Source organism: Sus scrofa, chromosome 16 (assembly GCF_000003025.6).
Source record: "Sus scrofa isolate TJ Tabasco breed Duroc chromosome 16, Sscrofa11.1, whole genome shotgun sequence".
NCBI classification, from domain to species: Eukaryota; Metazoa; Chordata; class Mammalia; order Artiodactyla; family Suidae; genus Sus; species Sus scrofa.
The window spans coordinates 43,004,403-43,024,216 of record NC_010458.4 but is presented as its reverse complement, the minus strand read 5'-3'; the positions used below and the strand labels follow the sequence as shown (position 1 = coordinate 43,024,216).

At 35.3% G+C, this 19,814-nt stretch overlaps 1 long non-coding RNA gene across 2 annotated transcripts in view; it reads left to right on the top strand.

The window, feature by feature from the left end:
• Nucleotides 1-19,814, top strand: part of LOC110257331 — a 126,816-nt gene that overhangs the window by 38,022 nt on the left and 68,980 nt on the right. For both annotated transcript variants that reach the window (XR_002339809.1, XR_002339810.1), the window contains exon 2: nt 16,751-16,917. This is a non-coding gene — a long non-coding RNA (uncharacterized LOC110257331). The remainder of the gene's footprint in view (nt 1-16,750; nt 16,918-19,814) is intronic.

The window sequence follows — 19,814 nt, the reverse complement described above, 5'->3', positions numbered from 1 at the left end:
TCTGACACTCTACCCCTCTCTGGTGGCCACTAACCATTCTCTACTCCCCTATAACAAACATAACAGGGAGTAAGTGGTGTGGGGAGAAGAGAAACAGGCATTCCCCAATACTACTTTCAGACTGGAGAAAAGTCTTTCTTCATTTTTAAGTTTCACACCATTGATATCCACTTCTCTCTGTATCACTGGGTTCTGTTAAATGCAGTAATAGCCTTAGCTTTGGGGACCAGTATGTACACTTAAATAATCTGTGCAGGTGATTCTGATTTGCTACCTTCCAGTGAAAACCACCATTTACCACCCTCCTCCCAATCTGTTTACCCAGCTTACATCTTTCCTTTTACTCCTATTTTTGCCATTATCTTGGTGACTTTAGCACCCATGTAGAAGTTCTGTTGACTCCTCAGATTCAATGACCTCTGCTAGTCCCCTTCACCAACTCACCTGTTGTGACCATATTTGAAATCACCTAGAATACATCCACTTCTCAAGTTCATCTTCTTTTTTTTCCTTGCTTTTAATCTATTACAATGATAAACTGAAATAATAGAGGTCAAAATAGTAATATTTCCATAAAAAGCTCCTCAATGGAGTCCATTAAATTGCTATTTCTGTTTTTTAAATTTTTTAGATTTTAATTTTTTATTAAAGTACAGTTGATTTATAGTGTTGTGCCAATTTCTGCTGTACAGCATAGTGATGCAGTCATACATATACATATACTTCCTTTTTCTCTTTTTCTCATATTATCTTTCATCTTGTTCTATCCCAAGACACTGTATATAATTCCCTGTGCTATACAGTAGGACCCCATTGCATATCCATTCTAAGCATAATAGTTTGCTTCTACCTACCCCAAACTCCTAGTATAACCCACTCCCTCCTATTCCCCCTTGGCAACCACAAGTCTGTTCTCTATATCTGTGAGTCTGTTTCTGTTTTGTGGATAGGTTCATTTGTGCCATATAATAGGTCCCACATATAAATGATATTATATATAGTATTTGTCTTTCTCTTTCTTACTTCACTTAGTATGATAGTCTCTATTTGCATTAATGTTGTTGTAAATGCCATTATTTTGTTCTTTTTTATGGATGATTAGGATTCCACTGTACATATATACCAAGACTCTTCAATTAAGTGGTCCTAGGAAAACTGGACAACATGGAAAAGAATGAAATTAGAACATTCAGTAACACCGTACACAAAAATAAACTCAAACTGGATTAAGACCTAAATATAAGGCAAGATTCTATAAAACTCATAGAGAAAAACACAGAATGCTCATTGTCATAAATCACGGCAACATCTTGTTGATCCACCTCCTAGAATAATGACAATAAAAACAAAAGTAAGCCAAATGAACCTAATTAAACTCAGAAGGTTTTTCACAGCAAAGGAAACTATAAAAAAAAAAAAAAAAAACACCCACAAGATGTGAGAAAATCTTTGCAAACAGTGCAACCAACAAGGGCCTAATTTTCAAAATATACAAACAACTCATACAACTTGACAAGAAAAAAAAATAGTAAAATGAGCAGAAGACCTAAATAGACATTTTTTCTAGAGAAGACTTATGGATAGCTAATAGGCACATGAAAAGATGCTCAGCATCACTAATTCTCAGAGAAATGCAAATCAAAATTATAATGAGGTACCACCTCACACCTGTCAGAATTGCCATCATTAACAAGTCTACACACAAAAAATGCTGGAGATGGTGTGGAAAAAAAGGGAACCCTCTTTCAGTATTGGTGGGAATGTAAATTGGTACAATCACTATGGAAAACAGTGTGAAGGTTCCTCAGAAAACTAAATATAGAACTATCATATGAACCAGCAATCCCACTCCTGGGCATATATCTGGATAAAACTATAATTCAAAAAGATACATGGACCTGTATGTCCATAGCAACACTATTCTCCATAGCAACACTATTCACAATAGCCAAGACATGGAAACAACCTCAATGTCCATCTACAGATAAATGGATTAAAATATGGTAGCTACATATAATAGAGTATTACTAAATCATCTTTAATCCTAATTTCTCATCCTGTGACCAAAACTTCCATTTGTTTCAGCTTTAGATTCCCTACTACTTCTGTGTGAGCTTTTAGATGTGGAGAACACTTCCTGTTTCTCACATTTCTCACAATTCACCAGTTCACTCCTTAGCTTCACTTCCATCCCATCTACTAGAGCCCATCTGTTCAAAGACTTTTTTGTCAGTATCCTGAAATTTACCATACTCTTGGCCTACTTGTGTTTCTCTCTACGAAGTTTATCCCCAAACCACTACTCTTGAGCCAACCTAAACATGACACCACTGCTCCTAAAACTCAAGGTCCCTCATGTTATGACTTGCCCCAGTAGCCATTCTCAATGTTCTTAAGACCCACAATCAGCTCCCCAGCCTTATTCCTCACCAGCCTCCATTGGACTTTGCTCTGTAATTTAAATACTCCTCTCCCTAGAATTTTTCCATCTTTCTATCTGCATGAATGTAGAAATTCCAGTAGTTTCCCCTAGCCTTTCTTAATGCAATATACTCCCCAGATCATTGCTATTCAAAGAACAGACCACGGACCAAAGCTGGTCCATGAGCTGTTACTGGTTGTTGAGGCGGTAAGAAATACCTCCCAATTGTTAAATAGTCACATCAACTAAAATCTCCACTTGGTTCAACTGACATTATCTCTCTAGGCATTTATGTCTCTAAATCCTCTTTTCATTTGATGTCTTAAAATTCCTTTCAGAATTATGTTGTTTCATCTTCACAATGCTCACAAAGGGCCATCAGCTTCATTTCTTCCAAAGCAGTAACCCCATCACTACTCCACACTAGATTTGCTATCTCTCCTTCATGCTTGCCTATTATCAAAGGTGTATCTCTATTTCATCACTTACATTATTTATTATAATTATATATTTAGATCAAATTACTTGTTCTCCCACCTCCTTGAAGTGACTTTCTTACTTATTTTTGTAGGTCAGGTTTTAGTATAGTATCTGGCTATTGATAAATGTTTTACAAATAAGTGAATTTACTATTTTCTCTAAATCCCATGATCTCTTGTGTTTTTCATTATAAGATTATCTTCCTTGTAGAAAAAAACATAAATTAAGTAAAACCCCCAGTTTTACATCCACTTCTTACATTTATCATACTTCTTCCTTGAGTACCTATTATCCATCAGTCTACAGTTATTTCCTTCAATCATGGTTTTTTTCCCATTTCCTTCTGTTATCTGAGATGTGGCTCCATCAATTAATACTTCCTTATTGCTCTTTTTAGCATCTCCCTGCCCTGACCTTGGTATATCAACATATTTAGTGCACACTAACCCCCAAATTAACTACCCACACACCCATTCTCTTGTCCCAGATGCCACTCTTTCTCTTTCTCTTTACAAAAAAAAAAAGTGTTTTTGTAAAGGCATCCACCTTCAAATATATACAGTGCTTTCTAGAATCAAATCTTACAATTAAAATTAAATTGCTTTAGAAAGTATCACTAACTCCTCCCTTATCACTCCACATCAAATTTTCACCAAATCAAGTCTATTATTTGTCTTAAAGTATCTTTCAACACCATAAAATTCTCTCTGTTCTATCTAATCTGACTCAGGTCCCCATCTGAGGTAGACTTAACAGCCACAAGTATGACTAAAAGTATTACTATGTATTAAGTATGTATTTTTTCATTCTTTTACTCAAGTATATTTTTAATGATTAAAGTACATGTTGATTCAACACAAAGATAAAAATCCTACATTTTCACATACACTGCCTCCAGAAGAATAAAGAAAAACTGACAGAGACAAAGGGGAAAACAGACCACTCTGTGGTCATAGTTGTCAAACTAAAAAGACCTCTTTCAGGATGGAAGACCTGTACTTACACTGAGAATTATAAAATACTGATTATTTCTCTAATAATCAGGGATGTTGAGCATTTTTTCATGTGCTTGTTGGCCCTCTGTATATAGTCTTTGGAGACATATCTATTCAGGACTTTTGCACATTTTTCAATTGGGTTGTTGGTTTTTTGCTGTTGAGTTGTATAAGTTGTTTGTATATTTTAAAGATTAAGCCCTTTTCAGTTGCATCATTTGAAACTATTTTCTCCCATTCTGTAAGTTGTCTTTTTGTTTTCTTTTTGTTCCTTTGCTGTGCAAAAGCTTGTCAGTTTGATTAGGGCAAATCAAAACTACCATGAGATACCACCTCACACCAGTCAGAATGGCCATCATTAATAGGTCCACAAATAACAAATGCTGAAAAGGGTGTGGAGAGAAGGGAACCCTCCTGCACTGTTGGTGGGAATATAAGCTGGTAAAACCACTATGGAGAAAATATGGAGGTACCTTAGAAATCTATACAGAGAACTACCATATGACCCAGAAATCTCATTCTTGGGCACATATCTGGACAAAACATTCCTAGAAAAAGACACATGAACCTGCGTGTTCATTGCAACACTATTCACAACAGCAGCCAAGACATGGAAACAAACGAAATGGCCATTGACAGATGATTGGATTAGGAAGATGTGGAGTATATACACCATGGAATACTACTGAGCCATAAAAAGAATGAAATAATGGCATTTGCAGCAACATGGCTGGAACTAGAGACTCTCATATTGAGTTAAGTCAGAAAGAGGAAGACAAATACCCTATGATATCACTTATATCTGGAATCTAAGTTATGGCACAAATGAATCTTTCCACAGAAAAGAAACTCACGGACTTGGAGAATAGACTTGTGGTTGCCAAGGGGGTGGGGGAGAGAGTGGGGTGGATTGGGAGCTTGGGGTTAATGGATGCAGACTATTGCTTTAGGAATGGATTAGCAATGAGATGCTGCTGGTGTAGCACTGGGAGCTATGTCTAGTCACTTATGATGGAGCATGATAATGGGAGAAGAAAGAATGTGTACATGTATGTGTAACTGGGTCACCATGCTCTACAGTAGAATAAAAATTGTATTGGGGAAATAATTAGAAAAAAGAAATAAGTTTTAAAAAAAAAGAAAAGCAAGGGGAGGCAATAAGGTAAAGGAAGTGTTCAATAATGAGTTAGAGGAGATTTGCAAACAATTAGAACACTAGATTATGTGTTTGCAGAGGCATTATTTTACAACAAACTTGATGTAATTTGTTTAAAGATGTAGCAATACGTCAAACAAATAATCTTAAACCTTGTACCCAGAGGACAGCATTTATATTTAAGGAGTTGTATTTTGTAGGATAATTTGAGTTTTCCTACATGCCTTAGAGTATTTTAAGGGATTTCAAATTGTAATATGAGGACATGTTATGTGGAAACGTTTCATATTTAAGTGGAGAATATAATTGACTTAAGATACTGTCTTTTAGCTTATCTTTTCAGAATGCAAATAGGCTAGAAGGTGAAGTATGCTGCTGCTTATCAGAACTGATCTTATTTATGACATTTCTGTATGTTCTCATACTTGGAATTTTACTCTAAATGTAAGAAAATATCTTCATGCTGTTATCTGCAATATCTTCTTTGCTTTTGATAAAGGCATAAAATTACAACAAACTTCTTAATTTTTTTCATTTGCAACATCTGAATAAGTTCAGTGTCTTGAATGCACTTTTGATTGTTAGTGGTGACTGCTTATATCTTTCAGTTTTAAGTACAATACTGAAAGGAAAGCATATGATTTTATTTTAAATGAATTGGGAGTATATTTTGCGGTTTAGAGTATTTATGAGTTATTTCTTTTACTCTTACTTAAAATTTATAAAGTAATGTATTTAATACTTTAGATTATTTAGTATGAAAAGAGTTGACTTATCACCTTATAGGTAGGCTGAGACAGAGCATACGGGAGCTGATGAACATAATTGTTCAATAAATCTGAAAACTTGCAGTCACACCTAGGTTTGATTTTATGTGGCAAGATTTTATTTGTGCCTATACAAAAGTGAGCAGTATTACCAGAGTAGTTAAGGTCACAGGCTTTGGCATTAGTTTGACCTGGATCTCTAGTTAAATGATCCTGAAAAAAAAAAAAGTTACTAATTTATCAATGCCTCAGTTTTATTTTATTTAAAATAAGGAAAATAATGGTACTCCTTCACTGGGTATTGGTATGAATTAAACAAGATAATAGATACACAGTGAAAGGTAAAATTGTAAGTGCTCGGCATCATTTTAGCTGTTTTTATTGGTGAACAGATAACAGGTAAGAAAAAAATATTTGAACTTGATGAAATGTGTGGGATTTTGATGAGAAGATACTGATATGGGCATTATTTACCTATATTGAAGAGATTATTAGGGAATTTATATAGAAAGGGACATTAATTGGGATTAATTTATTTATTTTTTTCATTTCTAGGGCCACTCCCATGGCACATGGAGATTCCCAAGTTAGGGGTCTAATCGGACCTGTAGTCTGTAGCTGCCGGCCTATGCCACAGCCACAGCAATGCCAGATCCGAGCTGCATCTGCAACCTACACCACAGCTCATGGCAATGCTGGATCCTTAACCTACTGAGGAAGGCCAGGGACCAAACCTGCAACCTCATGGTTCCTACTCGGATTTGTTAACCACTGAGCCACGACGGGAACTAATTGGGATTAATTTCTATCCACCTGTCCCATTTTACAGATATATAATGTTTAATAGTGGTTAGAGCTGAGTGGCACAGGAAGTTTTTTGTTTGTTTGGTTTTGGTTTTTTGGGTTTTTTTTTTTTTTTTTTTTTTTGAGCCTTTCTAAATTTTATACAGTGAACAAATGGGTTCATTGATTTCTGTTGTGTAATGATTGGTTGCTACTGGTTTGCCATATTGCATCTTCACTTAAAAAAACCCACAATGCTTTTCCCCAGGTATTAAATAATATTTTTATTATGGCAAATATATGTGAGATAAAAATTCATTTTACCCACTTTTAAGTTTCAGTGGCATTAAGTCCTTTACATTGGAGTGCATGAAATACTCTTTTACAGCATTGCTTTTTTTTTTTTTCCCCTCATCATTTTACTTTATTTTCTCCCTTCTTTTCTTTTTTTTTTAATTTAATTTTATTTTTTTTTATTTTCCCACTGTACAGCAAGGGGGTCAGGTTATCCTTACATGTATACATTACAATTACATTTTTTCCCCCACCCTTTCTTCTGTTGCAACATGAGTATCTAGACATAGTTCTCAATGCTATTCAGCAGGATCTCCTTGTAAATCTTTTCTAAGTTGTGTCTGATAAGCCTAAATTCCCGATCCCTCCCACTCCCTCCCCCTCCCATCAGGCAGCCACAAGTCTCTTCTCCAAGTCCATGATTTTCTTTTCTGAGGAGATGTTCAGTACAGCATTGCTTTTATTGTTTACATGGTATTCTAGTCAATAGATGATATTTTATTTACTTTATTAAATATTTAAATGGTTTCTGATTTTATTTGTTATTACAGTAAAACTGGCCATTGGAGAGGCTGATCTGGAGAAACAAAAGAATGTTAAATATTTTTATATTTAGGGACATCTATTGTAAGAGCAGGTGGTTGGTAAGGTCAAATAATTGCAGAGGAAGTGATTTGGGGTCATCCTGTCATTTATTCCATCCTTCCCATCTCCAAGTGGACTTTTCGCCTTTGGGTGACAAAAGATAATGAATGAAGAAAGAGTGGCAATTAGTCCCTAGGTTTTAATTGCCCTTTTCCACTTTTATCTCTTTGCTATTTGTTTTGTCTGCCACACATGAAGGGATATTTCTGAACTCATTATCATGTGGATTTAGAAGTTAGTATCTAGCAATGTTCCACATTTAAATTTAGTATATATATGGTTACTAATTTTAGTCCAAACTCCAAACTTGACCATATGTGCTAACTTTGTTCTACTTACTTATGTTGTAAAAGAAGGGAACTGCGAGTGTTGGAGACTCGGTGTACTAGCAGCATCGTCTGAGCTCTGCAGTGTTGACTCCCCCAACCCATTTTTTTAGGGCCACACCCACAGCATATGGAGGTTCCCAGGTGAGGGGTCCAATCTGAGCTGTAGCCTCTGGCCTACGCCAGAGCCACAGTAACATGGGATCCAAGCCACGTCTGCGATCTACACCACAGCTCACAGCAAGGCTGGATCCTTAACTCACTGAGTAGGCCAGGGATGGAATCCGCATCCTCACAGATACTAGTGGGGTTCATTAACCACTGAGCCATGATAGGAACTCCTTGACTCCCCTTACTGAGGAGCATGTTGATTTACTGTAAGTGATGTTGACATTCTGTTTATACTATAAATCTGTATTTGATTTTCCATTTTTAATGGGGTTTTTTGGGGGGGTTGGGTTAGTAAAGAAAGAACAAAGAGTTAATCCCTGTTGGTTATATTCAGTTTATCAATTATGTTAACTATTAGTTTTTTGTTTTGACATTTTAAATTATTTTTGATGCAATTTAGTAAGTATAGAAAAGTACCAAGAAACAGAAAACACTCAAAATTCTATCATTTTATGGTAATATTTTGTGATATTTCCTTGTAGTTTATGTGCATTTTTCATGTAGTTGAGATTGTAATGTAATTGTATGATTTAACATACTACTTTTTCCTAAATGTTGGATCAAGAATTTCCCCATCCATATCAGTTTCATCCTGGGAGAAAATGGATAACACACCCACATAGGTAATTTGAGGAAAGATTAATAAAAAGACTATTTAAAAAGATATGGGAAGAGGGAAGGAAAATATAAAGAAGGGATAATACAGTATTGAGCACTTAAAATATGACTAGTCCAAATTCAGGTGTGCTGTTAATGTTAATATACATACTAGATTTCTAAGACTTACTATGAAAATAGAATGTAAAATATTTTTATTAATTTTTATATGATTATGTATTGAAATGATAATTTTGATTTGTCACATTAAATGATATAAATTACTCATATTTGTTTCTTTTAATAATGTGACTATATGGAAAAATTTAAATTATGTATATGTTGATTATATTATATCTCTATTAGAAATACTAGTGCAGAGTGAGGATAATACTAGTATGGAGTCAAGTATAAAGAGGCATTTCTAAGCCTGAAAAGGCCACAGAGGATTCTGCATAAAAATTAGCTGATAGAAACCATAACCTTCAATCGAAGGCTCCAACCAAACTGCAAAGATCCAGAAAGAAGAAGAATTAGGGGAATAACTACTCTGACCCTATTCTCTTCCCCTACCTCTTCCTCTCAAATTTCTGTCTGACTCTCCCGTTGGTTTAAACCAGCAGGAAGCCAGCTGATGCAATCCATAGAGGCTGGCCTACCTGAGCCCATAGCAGGATAGAAAAAGAAAGTGAATCTGGAGGAATCTGTTGAAGATATCCAGCATACCACGTCATTAAAATACTGTGCAAATACAGTTTTCAAGGACTGTATATTCCACTTTATGTATTATATTGTACTATGAAAATGTTGAGACAAGTTATAATGTAAACTGCTTATGGAAGTTATTTAGGGTAGATAGTTTAATCTTTCAATACATTTTAAATAAAACTGTGGTTTGAGTTTGAACAGCAATTGAGCAGTTCACTGATAGAGTTTTCTAAAGTGGACTCCAGAATTTGAAAATTGATAATATTTTGACATTGCCTATTTTATCCCCATATCTAAAAGAACATTTTCTTTAAGAGTAATTTTTTTTCCTATCTATAAACTAATGGGGGGTTGGCACACAGCCTTGATTTTGTTGGATTGTGTTTATTTAATTTGTTTCTATTTATTGCTTTAATTCTGATATATTAATTAATAGCTTATATTCTTAAATTGATGAAATTTCTTTTATTCATTAAAAGAACATGTAAAGCTCTTGTTGGTATAGTTTTGATAAATAGACTAGTTATAATACCTTCTAGGACATTTTCTTTCACTTAACAAGAATTGAATGCTTGGTACAGTGTGAATTCCATTATGACTTCTGGCCTCATGAAGAATACACTAGCACAATCAAAAGCCTTTCAGTTTGTTCTCAAGTGGTTTGAACATGATTGTATATATTGTATGCTTTGTATTTTTATCATAGACATTAAAATATAAACATCTGTTCAGTTCTAAAATTTAACACAAATTCAAAATTAGTGAAACAACATTACATTTGTGGTAAATATTTCAGAATTAAAAGTTTTACTGGATGTTTATTCTGATTATTGTTATGTGTAGAGAGACAAAACTCAACTGTAGTTGCTTTTAGGTTTAGAAAGGACTATCTAGATCTGAAAATGTTCCGAGACAAAATGATAATCCATGTTCTCTGAAATAAACTGTTCCCTTGAAAATCGTGATTCATGTTTTCATAAGTAAATAGTAATTAGGAGTAGTGTGTCCATTAGTTATTTATGACTAATTATATTAATAATAATTTTTATATAGGTAATATACTAACATATCCAATAACCAAAAAATATTAATTTTAGAGTAAAAAGACTTTCTATGCTTAGCTCCTTCTGCTCAGTTTTGACTCCCCTCAGGTAAACTTTATTCTTAGTTTCTTAGGCTTCTTTACAGAGTTTCTTTATGTATAAACCAAAAAGAATATAAATGCTTATCTTTCCCCATTTTTCACAAAGGGAACATATTATACACACTGTTGCCATTTCCTCTTCTTTTCTCACCATCAACATTTTTAATATTCCTGACTTTTGTTACTTCCTTTTATTTTTTAATTCTTGAGAGAATATTTTGTCACAGTTTTAATCTCTGCTGTGTTCTTCTGACTCTTGTTCTTTGGTAAATTTTGCTGCTTTCCTTTTTCCTTTCAGCACTGTTGTGCCAGGTAGGATTCAATGCAAATCGATGATGGGAGATTGTATATGGGGTTGTTCCTGTGGGTGTGGGTTCCCAGGGAACTGAATTTCTCATTCTCTCTTTGGGGAAGTAAAAACTTTTACCTTAGCAAGTATCAATGGGTGAAATGACATAGTGTGCTATATCTGCTTTTGGGTCAGGTTATCCCAAAGAGATGGTTATTTTGTCTCTGTCTTTTTTAGTGCAGCTGGATATTGTTCTGGTTTTTAATTAAAGTGGCTAGACACTAAGGGATGAGCTGCCCAGGAATGTTAGAAGTTACTAAGCATTTAGGACCCTGGCTGACCAGGCAACAGTAAACTCCTCATCTTTTAAAAACTATGGCTAACTTAATTGATGAGCTCTAGTAGTTTTCCAGTAGCATCTTTTGGATCTTCTATGTATATATCATGTCTTCTCAAACAGTGACAATTTTACTTGTTCTCTTCAGTTTGGATTTCTGTTATTTCTTGTTATTGCTGTGGCTAAGACTTCCAAAACTATATTGAGTAAAAATACTGAGAGTAGGCATCTTTGTCTTGTTCTTGATCTCAGACAGAATGTTTTCAGCTTTTCACCATTGAGTATGATGTTAGCCATTGCGTTTGTCCTATATGGCCTTGATTACATTGAAGTATACTCTCTTTATGACCACTTTCTGGAGAGTTTTTTTAATCATAAAATTCCGCATCCATTTATCAAAACTTTTACTGCATCTATTGAAATGATCATATTGTTTTTATTCTCTAAATTGTTAATGTGGTGTATTACAGTGATTGACTTTGTGAATATTGAAAAATCCTTGCATCCCTGGGATAAATCTCACTTGATCATGGTGTATGACCCTTTTAATGTATTGTTGGATTTGGTTTGCTAATATTTTGGTAAGGATTTTTGCATCCATGTTCATCAGTGATATTGACCTGGATACAAAATTAATATACAGAAATATATTGCATTTTTATACACTAACAACAAACTATCAGAAAGAAATTAAGAAAAGAAATTAAGAAAACAATCTCATTTACCATCACATTAAAAATAATAAAATTGCTAGAAATAATCCTAAGGAGGTAACCATGAGACCCTGAAAGAAATTGAAGACCATACAAACAGAAAAATATACTATGTTCTTGGATTGGAAGAATCAATATTGTTAAAATGACCATAACACTCAAGGCAGTCTCCAGATTCAATGCAATCCCAATTAAATTACCAATGGTATTTTTTATAGAACTGGAACAAAAATTTTAAAATTTGAATGGAAACACAGAAGGCCCCAAGTAGGCAAAACAAACTTGAGAAGGAATAACAAAGCTGGAGAAATCAGTCCTCCTGATTTAAGACTATAAAACAGAGCTATAGTAATCAAAACAGTATGGCACTGGCACAACCTCCCCGCCCCCCCCAAAAACACAGATCTTTGGAACTGGATAGAAAACCCAGAAATGAATCCACACACCTATGGTAAATTAATTTACCACAAAGTAGGCAAGAATATATAATGGAGGAAAGACAGTTTGTTCAATAAGTGGTGCTGGGAAAACTGACAGCTACATGTAAAAGAATGAAATTAGAACATTAACACCATACATTAAAAATAAACTCAAAATGGATTAAAGACCTAAATGTAAGATCAGATACCAAAATCTAGGGCAAAACATAGAACACCTTTTGACATAAGTTGTAGCAATATTTTTGGATACATCTTTTAGAATAACGGAAACAAAAGCAAAAATAATTCAACTGGGCCCAATTAAACTTAAAAGCTTTTGCACAGCAAAGGAATCCATAAAAAAAAAAATGAAGATAGCTATAGAATGGGAGAAAATATTTGTAAATGATGTGGCCAATAAGAGACTAATCTCCAAAATATGCAAACAGCTCATATACTGTGCTATTTATCTCTCTCTCTATATGTATGCATATGTATACATATATATATATATATATATAAACAAATAACAAGCCAACCAAAAAATAGGCAGAAGATTTAAATAGATATTTCTCCAAAGAAAACATCCAGATGGCCAACAGGCACACAAAAAGATGCTCAGCATTGCTAATTATTAGAGAAATGACAATCAAAGCTACAGTAAAGTTCTACCACACCCCAGTCAGAATGGCCATCATCAAAAAATCTACAAATAATGCTAGAGATGGTGTGGAAAAGAGGAACCCTCATACATTGTTAGTGGGAGTCTAAATTCATGTAACCACTGTGGGGAACAGAATGGAAGTTCCTTGAAAAACTAAAAATGGAACTACTGTATGACACTCCTGGGCATATTTCTGGAAAAGACAAAAATAGACAAAAATATATCACATAGATGTATAATCTAAAAAAGTGATATAAATGAGTTTATTTACAAAATAGAAATACAGAGCTACAAGTCACACTTAACTTTCGAACATAGCATTTATATCTGAATTCAAATTTGTAATAGTTAACTTCATTATCTAAAGTCAACTATAGTCTTTAGCTACTTTTAGAAGAAAGTCTAAAAGGTTTAATTGGAGCTGCAGCTGCTGGCCTACACCATCAGCACAGCAAGATGGGATCCAAACCACTTCTGTGACCTACATTTCAGCTCACGGCAATGCCTGATCCTTAACCCACTGAGTGAGGCCAGGGATTGAACACACATCCTCATGTATACTAAGTGGGTTCTTAACCCACTCAGCCATGACAGGAACTCCCTAAAACTTATTTTATAATTTTAATTATTTCCTTATGGTATATTTTCTTGGAGGGAATCTGAGTATCAAAGGGTATAATAATTTCTATCGTTCTTTTTTTTTGGTGGCGCACCTATGGATATACCCGATCCAGGGTGGAGATCAAACCTGTGCCTCTGAAGGTACTAGAACTGTTGCAGTTGGGTTCTTAACCCACTGTACCAAAGTGGGAACTCCTTTCTTTTGTTCTTGATATCGAGTGCTTTCCAAAAAGGTTGGCCACAGCCCATCACCAGTAGCACCATATTTATGTGAGAATTCTAGTTCACATTTTTATCTTAGAGCAGGAACAGTAAAAAGTGAATCCAGTCAGCACAGAGATCAAATGTGAGGCAGGGGACATCTGCTCAGGGTTGGGCTGAAAATTGCTGCTCTCGGGTAGGACCTGGCCCATAGATCTTCTGTGTTTTGATTGCACACACACATATGCATATATACATTTCACCAAGATAAAAATTTAGCATATTAAAGTGTTCATTAGTTTTTAGTATATTAATAAGGTTATACCACAACCATCATCACAATCAGTTTAGAGGATTTCCACCATCCCCCAAAAGAAACTCTGAACACATCAGCAGCCAGTCCAATTCCCCTCTCCCCTCAGCCCCTGGAAACCACTAGCCTACTTTCTCTTTTCTATGACAAAATCAGATTTACCAGTGGGAAGAGGAATGGGAGGAAGGGCACAGTAAGGGTAGGGGATTAAGCAATACAAACTATGATGTATAAAATAAGTAACAAGGTATATTGTACTGCACAGGATATTAAAGCCATTATCTTGTAATAGCTTCTGTAAAAGTATTGATTCACCATGCTATCCACTTGAAACTAATACATATTTTAAAGCAACTATATTTCCATTTAAAAATGTATTATTGTTGAAAATTGAGTAGTTCTTTATTACTTCATTACCACTAAGGCTCCCACCAAGTAATTTCCTCAAGAAATTCTGCAGAGTAGAAGAAGACGTGTGAGAAGTATTTGTGATAAAAGTTTTCAACTGATTTAAAAATTATAGAATTGCCTTATTATTAAAAGGCAAATATAATTCATAATGATCTATGATATTTTTTAACAGGGTACTTATGGATTGATATCATTTGCCAATGCATTTTCAGAAGGAATAAAACTAATTTATACCTCAATTTCCCCTGGAGGGTTGGTCTTGTAGATCAGGCTGAATAATTTTTAAAATGCATATAAAAGTAAATGATTGTAATATGAAGTATTTTGATATACTTTTAGTACTCTGATACTTGGAGAAGAGTGTCAATAATCTGATTTTGAGCTGCAGATAAAAAAATAGGAGAAAATTAATAAAGAAATGTTGATTTTCAGATGGCTTATTTTTTCTCTTAGTGTGTTAGAAGTTCTCTGCTCATTTAATACAGAATTAGATGGCAGTGAAATTACTGTAAGTCTGAGTGCAACCTTGGAAACTTAGTTAACTAATGCAATGTTGGAAGCTACTCATGCTGATATAGCACTACTCAATTCAGGTGATTTCATTATTTATTTAAAAAAACAAAATTTGCCTTAAAATAACTATAATTAGATTTTGAAACATAGTTGTAGTAGATTGTTTTCAGTAAATGCAAAGTCCTATTTAGAAAACCTTTCCATTCACCTAATGGATCAGATTTTTATTTTCTGTTCAGAAATAGCATTCTGAATTAGTTCAGTTTATTTGAAAATTAAAAACATCAAGTTTTTAAAAATTTGACTCTGTGGCATTCCTGTCGTGGCTCAGTGGTTAACGAATCCGACTAGGAACAATGAGGTTGTGGGTTCGATCCCTGGCCTTGCTCAGTGGGTTAAGGATCTGGCGTTGCCCTGAGCTGTGGTGTAGGTCGCAGACATGGCTTGGATCCCACATTGTGGCTCTGGCGTAGGTCGGTGGCTATAGCTCTGATTCAACCCCCACCCTGGGAACCTCCATATCCTGCAGTAGCAGCTCCAAAAATGGCAAAAAGACAAAAAAAAAAAAATTGACTTTGTATTCGGTGAGATTTTAAATGAAGGTGTGTCTTCGTCATTTGTATATTTTAAACTTGGTGTGCACTCAGGCCTTGATTATATGAGAAGCAGTGGATTGAAAATTTTCACGAAAGTTCTTGTTCTTATCCCACGTTTCCCTTCTTACTTGTGCAGTGAGAGAAAGCAGTCAGTATTATGGGGCAAATGGAGTACCTGACACATAACCTAACCATTTTTTATTATGGATTTTAAATACTAAGAGTCTACATAGGGAAAAGAGATTAACCATTCTTTAAAGCCAGCCTTGATTGATATGCCATTATTCAGAACTTTTGATACTGGGACTGTATAGTCACAGTTACTACATGGCTCTTAATTATTTCGAAAGTTTAAAATATGGCAACATTTAATATACTAACAAAAGACCTCCTATAATGACATTTTCACTGAAAATACAAGTACTCTTAACCTTCTACATGATTAATTTAGTTGAGTTTGTAGAAACGTGTCCTGGGAGTGTGATTTGTTAAACTTTAGAGTGGTCTCCAGAGGAAGTCTTTGGAGTGGGTCCCCTTGGAGAGCTTGAAAACTGGATGCTCTTTGCCTTGGGGCGCCTTCCACATGATTCTGTCAGGAGGCAGGGGGGAACTAGTGACTGCAATTGCAATATTTGTAAAGAGAAAGTGGTGGTAATATGAAAGTAAATCTGGAGTTCCCGCCGTGGCGCAGCAGAAACAAATCCACCTAGGAACCATGAGGTTGCAGGTTTGATCCCTGGCCTCGCTCAGTGGGTTAAGGATCCGGTATTCCCATGAGCTGTGGTGTAGGTCACAGAGGTGGCTCAGATCTGGTGCTGCTGTGGCTGTGGCGTAGGCTGGTGGCTGCAGCTCCAATTCGACCCCTAGCCTGGGAACCTCCATATGCTGTGGGTGCGATCCTAAAAAGACAGAAAAGACAAAATAAAATAAATAAAATAAAATAAAAAGTAAATCTTCCAAAAATGGAAATGCTAAATATAACTACTTTATTAAGATGGAAGTAAATGCGAGGAAAGGACTAGAAACGTGGGTGAAGGAATGAAAAAAAACATGAAAGATGGAATTTTTGGTCATGGGGTGCCTAGTTCTGAAGGTTCAAACATAATATTGAGTCACAAATGTGGCATTTTATGGAAAACGTTAAATCAATATGTATATTGTTTCTTCCCCTTTAAATTGCCATAGGCATTCTCTGATTTGGTGAAATACATAAAGGTGGAAGAATTCACTTGCCATCATCTTCTGGCTATCTTTCCTGGAGTCGACCTGATTTAAGCTGTCAGAGTAACAGAGTAACAACTGCTTGAAGCACTTGAAGATGGAATTTACAAACACCCAGTTCTACGTGGGAGGTAGGTACATGTAAATGTTTTCTTTTATATATGTTTCTCATAAGCATTCAATACTTTTTTGTGTTTGTAATAAAACTGAAAGGAAACTCTGAATTAGGCTTTGACACTTTAACATTTAAATATGTAAATCTTTAAAATGTGTATGAAGATGGTATCTAGAAGTATCCAATTATTTTTTAAATTAAGAATCTGAGATTGGCAAAGTATTGTTCTATAAAATTACACTTTCTATTAAAAATTAGGGTTATTTTTAGTTGTACACGTGTATATTTGAGTGGCTTCTTAATTTCAGTATCTAAGTACCTAAAATTCTTTTCTTCCTCTTTTTTTTTTTTTTTTCGTCTTTTTGTCATTTCTTGGGCTGCTCCCGCCGCATATGGAGGTTCCCAGGCTAGGCGTCTAATCGGAGTTGTAGCTGCCAGCCTATGCCAGAGCCACAGCAACGCAGGACCCGAGCCGCGTCTTCGACCTACACCACAGCTCACAGCAATGCCAGATCCTTAACCAACTGAGCAAGGCCAAGGATCGAACCCCCAACCTCATGGTTCCTAGTGGGATTCATTAACTGCTGAGCCACGATGGGAACTCCTTCCTTTTTTCATTAAAAAACAAACAAACAAACAAACAAAAACCCCCCAAAAAACCTACTTTTTTTGTCTGGGTTTATACTAAATCTCAGTGTAGAATTCTTTGATAAATGAGAATGAAATAATGGGTTTAAGAGATTGGGGTGTTTTTCTTCATTCCTCTAACCCTTAAACCAAAATATTTGACAAGGCAGTAGCTTCATATTGTAATCTCTAGTATAATCATACTGTACATAACATAGGATGTTGTAGTGTCAGTGGTTCATAACCTGAAAAAAGAGTGAGACCAACCATCTTGAGAGAAAGCTTATAGAAAAATCTTCTGCATTTGTAAAGTATAACATCAATCAAATTTCGTTTTAAAAGTTTTGTCAAGCTAGTATTCACATATTATGCAATTCATTCAGTTAAAGTGTACAATTCAGGGGTTTTTAGTATGTTCAAAGTTGTATAACTATTGCTACAATTAATTTTAGAACTTTTTTACCCCCCTCAAAAGAGAAACCCGACAATGATTATGTCACTCTTCATTTTCTTCTCAACCTCCCAGCCTTAGGCAACCATTAATCTACTTTTTCTTGCTATGGATTTTCCTGTTCTATACATTTATATAAATATAATCATACAATATGTGGCCTTTTCCTGGCTTCTTTGACTTAGTATGTTTTCAAGTTTAAGCCACATGTAGTATATATCAGTACACCATTTCTATTTACTACTGAATAATAATTTTATGGATATAATATCTTTTCTTATTCATTTATAAGTTAATGGACATTTGGGTTTTTCTCCTTTTGGACTATTATAAATAATGCTGCTTTTATTCATGTATAAGTATTTGTGTGGAGATACATTTTCTCTTGGGTCATACTTAGGAGTGTAACTGCTGGGTCAATGGTAATTTTACCTGAAACTTTTGAGAAACTGCTAGACTGTTTTCCCAAGGGGCTCTATAATTTTATATTCCTACCTGCAGTATATGAGGGTTTCAGTTTCTCTGCTTTCTTGTAGCACTTAAGTCTTTCTGATGATATCCATCCTAGTGGATGTGAATCAGTATCTCACTGTCATTTTGATTTGCATTTCCTTGATGGCTATTCATGTTGAGCATCTTTTCATGTACTTATTGGCCATTTGCATATCTCCTTTGGGGGAATGTCTACTTTTTTATTTTTTTGTCTTTTTGCCTTATCTAGGGCCGCTCCTGCAGCATATGGAGGTTCCCAGGCTAGGGGTCTAATCAGAGCTGTAGCCACCAGTCTACACCAGAGCCACAGCAACTCGGGTTCTGAGCCGTGTCTGCAACCTACACCACAGCTCACAGCAATGCCGGATTGTTAACCCACTGAGCAAGGCCAGGGATCGAACCAGCAACCTCATGGTTTCTAGTTGGATTCGTTAATCACTATGCCACAACGGGAACTCCAGGAATGTCTACTTGTATCCTTGGCCCTTTTAAAAATTGGGCTTTTTATTGTTGAGTTACAGGAATTCTTTTAACTTTCAGATACGAGTCTCATGTCATATACATCATTTGCAAATATTTTCTCACATTTTTTACTCTCTATGATATTCTTTGAAGCACAAAAGTTTTTTAAGAAGTCCAATTTTTCTGTTTTGTTGTTTGTGCTTTTTTTTTTTTTTTTTCCTTTTTAGGGTCATACCTGCAGCATATGGAAGTTCCAAGGCTAGGGGTTGAATCATTGGAGCTGCAGCTGCCTGCATATTACCATAGTCACAACAATGCCAGATCTGAGCCAAGCCTGCAGCTATACTGCAGCTGGATATTTAACTGACTGAGCAAGGCCAGGATCGAACCCGCATCCTCATGGATGCTAGATGGATTCATTAACACTAAGCCACAAAGGGAATTCCATTGCTTGTTCTTTTATTGTCAGATCTAAGTAATTCAAAATCACAAAGAATTATGCCTATACTTCTTCCAAAAGTTTAAAAAGCAGTTTGAGGTGTCTTGTCATGGCTCAGCGGAAATGAATCTGACTAGCCTCCATGAGGATGCAGGTTCTATCTCTGGCCTTGCTCAATGGGTTAAGGATCTGACATTGCCATGAGCTATGGTGTAGGTCACAGACTAGCTCAGGTCTGGCCTTGCTGTGTGGTGTAGGCCAGTGGCTACAGCTCTGATTCAAGCCCTAGCCTGGAAGCGTCCATATGCCATGGGTGAGGCCCTAAAAAAAAAAAAAAAAAAAAGACAAAAAAAGTAGTTTTCTTAACGTTGTACCTTTAATTAACTTTGAGTTAAGTTTTGCATATGTTGTAATGATTGTAAGGAAGGAGTTCAACCTTAGT